This window comes from Triticum aestivum, chromosome 7A, assembly GCF_018294505.1.
Source record: "Triticum aestivum cultivar Chinese Spring chromosome 7A, IWGSC CS RefSeq v2.1, whole genome shotgun sequence".
Classification (NCBI taxonomy): domain Eukaryota; kingdom Viridiplantae; phylum Streptophyta; class Magnoliopsida; order Poales; family Poaceae; genus Triticum; species Triticum aestivum.
Genome location: NC_057812.1, coordinates 574,825,849 through 574,831,848, shown reverse-complemented (window position 1 = coordinate 574,831,848; position 6,000 = coordinate 574,825,849).

Genomic DNA, 6,000 nt, shown 5'->3' with positions numbered 1-6,000 from the left:
TGAACTAACCATACTAACAATAACACATAGGTCTCACAATTACTCATATCAATAACATAATCAGCTAGCGAGCCATAATAATAAAACTCGGATGACAACACTTTCTCAAAATAATCATAACATGATATAACAAAACGGTATCTCGCTAGCCCTTTCTGAGACCGCAAAACATAAATGCAGAACACCTTTAAAGGTCAAGGACTGACTAAACATTGTAATTCATGGTAAAAGAGATCTAGTCAAGTCATACCCAATATAAACCAATAATAATGAATGCAAATGACAGTGTGCTCTCCAGCGGGTGCTTTTAATAAGAAGGGTGATGACTCAACATAAAAGTAAATAGATAGGCCCTTCGTAGAGGGAAGCAGAGATTTGTAGAGGTGCCAGAGCTTGATTTTAAAACAGAGAGTGAATAACATTTTGAGCGGCATACTTTTGTTATCAATGCAACAACTATGAGATGGCTGTATCTTCCATACTACATGCATTATAGGTAGTTCCCAAACAGAATGGTAAAGGTTTATACTCCCCCAACCACCAACAAGCATCAATCCATGGCTTGCTCGAAACAACGAGTGCCTCCAACTAACAACAGCCCTGGGGGAGTTTTGTTTAATTATTTTGATTTGCTTTGATCTTTTTGGATCATGGGACTGGGCATCCCGGTTACCGGCCCTTTCTCGTGAATGAGGAGCGGAGTCCACTCCTCTTGAGAATAACCCACCTAGCATGGAAGATATAGGCAGCCCTAGTTGAAACATGAGCTGCTCGAGCATACAAAACAGAATTTCATTTGAAGGTTTGGAGTTTGGCACATACAACTTTACTTGGAACGATAGGTAAATACCGCATATAGGTAGGTATAGTGGACTCATATGGAATAACTTTGGGGTTTAAGGAGTTTGGATGCACAAGCAGTATTTTCCCGCTTAGTACAGGTGAATGCTAGCAAAAGACTGGGAAGCGACCAACTGAGAGAGCGACAACAGTCATAAACATACACTAAAATTAATTTACACCGAGTACAAGCATGAGTAGGATATAATCCATGAACATAAATATCACGAAGGCTATGTTGATTTGATTCAAGTACATGCGTGAACATGTGCCAAGTCGAGTCACTCAATTCATTCAAAGGAGGATACCATCCCATCATATCACATCATAATCATTCTAATAGCATGTTGGCACGCAAGGTAAACCATTATAACTCATAGCTAATCAAGCATGGCACAAGCAACTATAATCTCTAAATGTCATTGCAAATATGTTTACTTCATAATAGCTGACTCAGGAACGATGAACTCATCACACGTATAAGAGCCACTAAGCATTTTCAATATGGTCTTCTTGACCCCCAAAAGAAAGAAAAGAAAAGAAAACTATTTACACAGGAAAGCTCCCATCAAGCAAAAAGAAGAACTAGAAATCTTTTTGGGTTTTCATTTTAATTTCTACTGCAAGCAAGGAAATTAAACTAACAATTTTTTTTGGTTTTTCTCAAGGTTTATCAAACACACAAGAAGAAAACTAGAAAAATAAATTTAAACTAACATGGATAATACAATGAAAGAGTGTGAGCACCGACGACTAGTGTGTGAACATGAATGTAAAGTCGGTGAGAAATACGTACTCCCCCAAGCTTAGGCTTTTGGCCTAAGTTGGTTTAATACCAAGGACCGCCGCTACTCTCCCCGGTGTAGTGGGAGGTATAATCAGGATACCACTGGCTGGTCATCTTCGGGTCCCACTGGACAGATGATGCAGGATAAGGGTCCAATTCAGGTTCCGGCTCAGGTTCAGGTTCTGGAGTAAAAGCTTGGGCTAGATGGTTGTGCACCGCTTCCGGCATAACAAGGCGATTTTCTGCAAGCAAGTCAAATAACAGAGGTGTAGGCAAAATAATAAACTCAAAGTGTTTCTTATTGAATCTAAGTCTATACAAGAGCATCTTCTCTTTGTTGTCAATAATAAACTTGTGTGCTACCATGCTCTTGTAATCTAAAATAAGAGGAGGTAATTTTGTATCCTCCTCCTCAAGGTGCCTAATGGGTATCTGAAAATGTTCAGCAAGACATGCAGCATAGATACCTCCAAATATGGGGCCTTTTGTACGGTTCAGGGCTAGCCGTTTAGCAACGACGGCATCCATACTAAAAGTATTGTCTCCCAGCAAAGCATGTTGAAGAATAATAATATCTGGAACGCTCAAATTTCCACTATTCCCACGACCAATCAAGCATCTACTAGCAAATATGGCAAAGTAGCGTAAAACAGGGAAGTATATGCTAGAGACTTTTGCCTCAGAGCCCTTCTTTGGCTCTTCTACAGCAATAGTTTGAACGAAGCCATCCACATCTTCACAATGGGGTTCCTCTAATTCTCCCTCATAAGGTATCCTACATACCGCGCAAAAATGACGAAAAGACATTTCTCTGAATTCATCATATAAATGAAATGATACTGCAGGCGGTGACTTCTTAGGATAATAATAAAAGTTTTGCATGAAAGTATTGGTAAGTAAGAGATACTGATCGATTCGGTCATTCATGAAACCGGTGAGGCCTGTAGTCCCGATTAAAGCATATAAGTCTTCATGAATTCCGGCTTCTTTCAAGAAATCCTCACACAGCCATTCACATGACCGTACTTCCGCTAAGCGAGGAAGATTATACTTGGGTTTTCCCTTCTCTTTGTCTTGTTTTTCCTTAGAGCTTTGGCTAGAAGAACCTTTAAAGAACCTCCTTAACATTTTTTGAAAATTTCTGAAATTTTATTAACTTCGAAATAAAAGTGAATAAAACTAAACAAGATTGATAGCAACTACTCCTACAAGTGCCTAGAGCCTATATCATGCATTGGAATTGCTTGGGACCTCAAAATTTTAACATGCAAGCTCAAGAACATGGTCACCTATGCAGCAAAAAATTGCAATGAATAAAGCACTAGAACAAAAACTAATTGGACCAATGGAGGAGTCACATACCAAGCAACAATCTCCCAAAGCAGTTTTGCGAATGGAGCTTTGAGCTAAGAGATCGAAAATCGCAGCAAAACAAGCTAGAACTCGGGCTTGAGCTGAATGGAGATTTTTTTGGGTAGAAGATGAAGTGTGTGGGTGCTGGCATAAGTGGAGGGGAGCCACCAGGGGCCCACGAGACAGGGGAGCGCCCTCCACTAGCGTGGCCTGGTGCTTGCCCCTCCTGCAGTGTTTTCAGTGCCTAAAATCCTCAAATATTCCAGAAAAAATCATACTAAATTTGCAGGGCATTTGGAGCACTTTTATTTTTGGACTATTTTTTAATGCACGGATAATTCAGAAAACAGACGGATGATGATATTTTTGCTTTATTTATTCTAAATAACAGAAAGTAAAAGGAGGGTACAGAAGGTTATGCCTTCTAGTTTCATCCATCTCGTGATTATCAAAATGAACCCACTAACAAGGTTGATCAAGTCTTGTTAACAAACTCATTCCGAATAACACGGAACCGGAGAAATTTCGAATAACACTAAGTTACCTCAACGGGGATATGAAAATCCCCAACAATAAGAATATCATACTTTTTCTTGACAGTAGGGAGAGGAAATTCAAAACCTCCAAAAATGATAGTTGGAACTTTTTCAATAGAATTGATGCTATGAACTTGAGGTTGTTTCCTCGGAAAGTGTACTGTATGCTCATTACCATTAACATGAAAAGTGACATTGCCTTTCTTGCAATCAATAACAGCCCCTGCAGTATTAAGAAAAGGTCTACCAAGGATAATAGACATACTATCTTCCTCGGGAATATCAAGAATAACAAAGTCCGTTAAGATAGTGACATTTGCAACCACAACAGGCACATCCTCACAAATACCGACAGGTATAGCAGTTGATTTATCAGCCATTTGCAGAGATATTTCAGTAGGTGTCAACTTATTCAATTCAAGTCTACGATATAAAAAGAGAGGCATTACACTAACATCGGCTCCAAGATCACATAAAGCAGTTCTAACATAGTTTCTTTTAATAGAGCATGGTATAGTTGGTACCCCCGGATCTCCAAGTTTCTTTGGTATTCCACCTTTAAAAGTGTAATTAGCAAGCATGGTGGAAATTTCAGCTTCCGGTATCTTTCTTTTATTTGTAATGATATCCTTCATATACTTAGCATAAGGATTTACTTTCAGCATATCAGTTAAGCTCATACAAAATAGGTCTAATCATTTCAGCAAAGCGCTGAAAATCCTCATCATCCTTTGACTTGGATGGTTTAGGAGGAAAGGGCATGGGTTTCTGAACCCATGGTTCTCTTTCTTTACCGTGCTTCCTAGCAACAAAATCTCTCTTGTCATAACGTTGATTCTTTGATTGCGGGTTATCAAGATCAACAGCAGGTTCAGTCTCTACATCATTGTTTTTGCTAGGTTTAGCATCAACATGAACATTATCATTAACGTTATCACTAGGTTCATGTTCATCACCTGATTGTGTTTCAGTATCAGAAATAGAAATATCATTGGGATTCTCAGGTGTGTCTGCAGTAGGTTCACTAGAAGCATGCAAAGTTCTATCGTTTTTCTTCTTCTTTTTAGAAGAACTAGGTGCCTCTAAATTATTTCTCTGAGAATCTTGCTCGATTCTCTTAGGGTGGCCTTCAGGATACAAAGGTTCCTAAGTCATTCTACCAGTTCTAGTAGCCACTCTAACAACAAAGTCATTTTTATTATTTAATTCATCAAGCAAATCATTTTGAGCTTTAAGTACTTGCTCAGCTTGAGTAGCATATTTGCTAACGCGGTGAAGTTCATCTTTAACTCTAGCCAGATTATCACCTATGCGTCCTATCTCGAAAGCATTATTCTTTAACTCTCTACCAACATAAGCATTAAAACTTTCTTGTCTAGCCATAAAGTCATCAAATTCATCTAAGCATGGGCTATGAAATTTAGTAGAGTGTACTTCAACTTTATCATATCTATAGAGAGAATTTACCTTTACTACCTGTGTCGGGTTATCAAGACAATATGGTTCTTCAGGAGGTAAATTAAGACCATGTATTTCTTCAATAGGAGGTAAATTCTTAACATCTTCAGCTTTAATACCTTTTTCTTTCATTGATTTCTTTGCCTCTTGCATATCTTCAGGACAGAGAAATAAAACACCTCTCTTCTTCGGAGTGGGTTTAGGAATAGGATCAGGAGTTGGCTCAATTGATTCAGGAGTTACTTCATGAAATGGCTCAGGAAGAGTCCAATTATTTTCATTAGTCAACATATTATTCAATAGTATTTCAGCTTCGTCGACTGTTCTTTCCCTGAAAACACAACCAACACAACTATCCAAGTAGTCCTTGGAAGCATCGGTTAGTCCATTATAAAAGATATCAAGTATTTCATTTTTCTTAAGAGGATGATTAGGCAAAGCATTAAGTAACCGGAGAAGCCTCCCCCAAGCTTGTGGGAGACTCTCTTCTTTGATTTGCACAAAATTATATATTCCCCGCAAGGCAGCTTGTTTCTTATGAGTAGGGAAATATTTAGCAGAGAAGTAATAAATCATATCCTGGGGACTACGCACACAACCAGGAGCAAGAGAATTATACCAAGTCTTAGCATCACCCTTTAATAAGAATGGAAATATCTTAAGGATATATAATAGTGAGACTTCTCATCATTAGTAAACAGGGTGGCTATATCATTTAACTTGGTAAGATGTGCCACAACAGTTTCTGATTCAAGGCCATAAAAAGGATCAGATTCAACTAAAGTAATAATATCAGGATCAACAGAGAATTCATAATCCTTATCAGTAACACAGATAGGTGAATAGCAAAAGCAGGATCGGGTTTCATTCTAGCCTTAAGAGACTGCTGCTTCCATTTAGCTAATAATTTCTTAAGATCATTTTTATCATTGCAAGCAAGAATTTCCATAGCAGCTTTTTCATTCATAACATAACCCTTAGGAACAACAGGTAATACATAATCATTGGGGGGACCTTCATCATCAC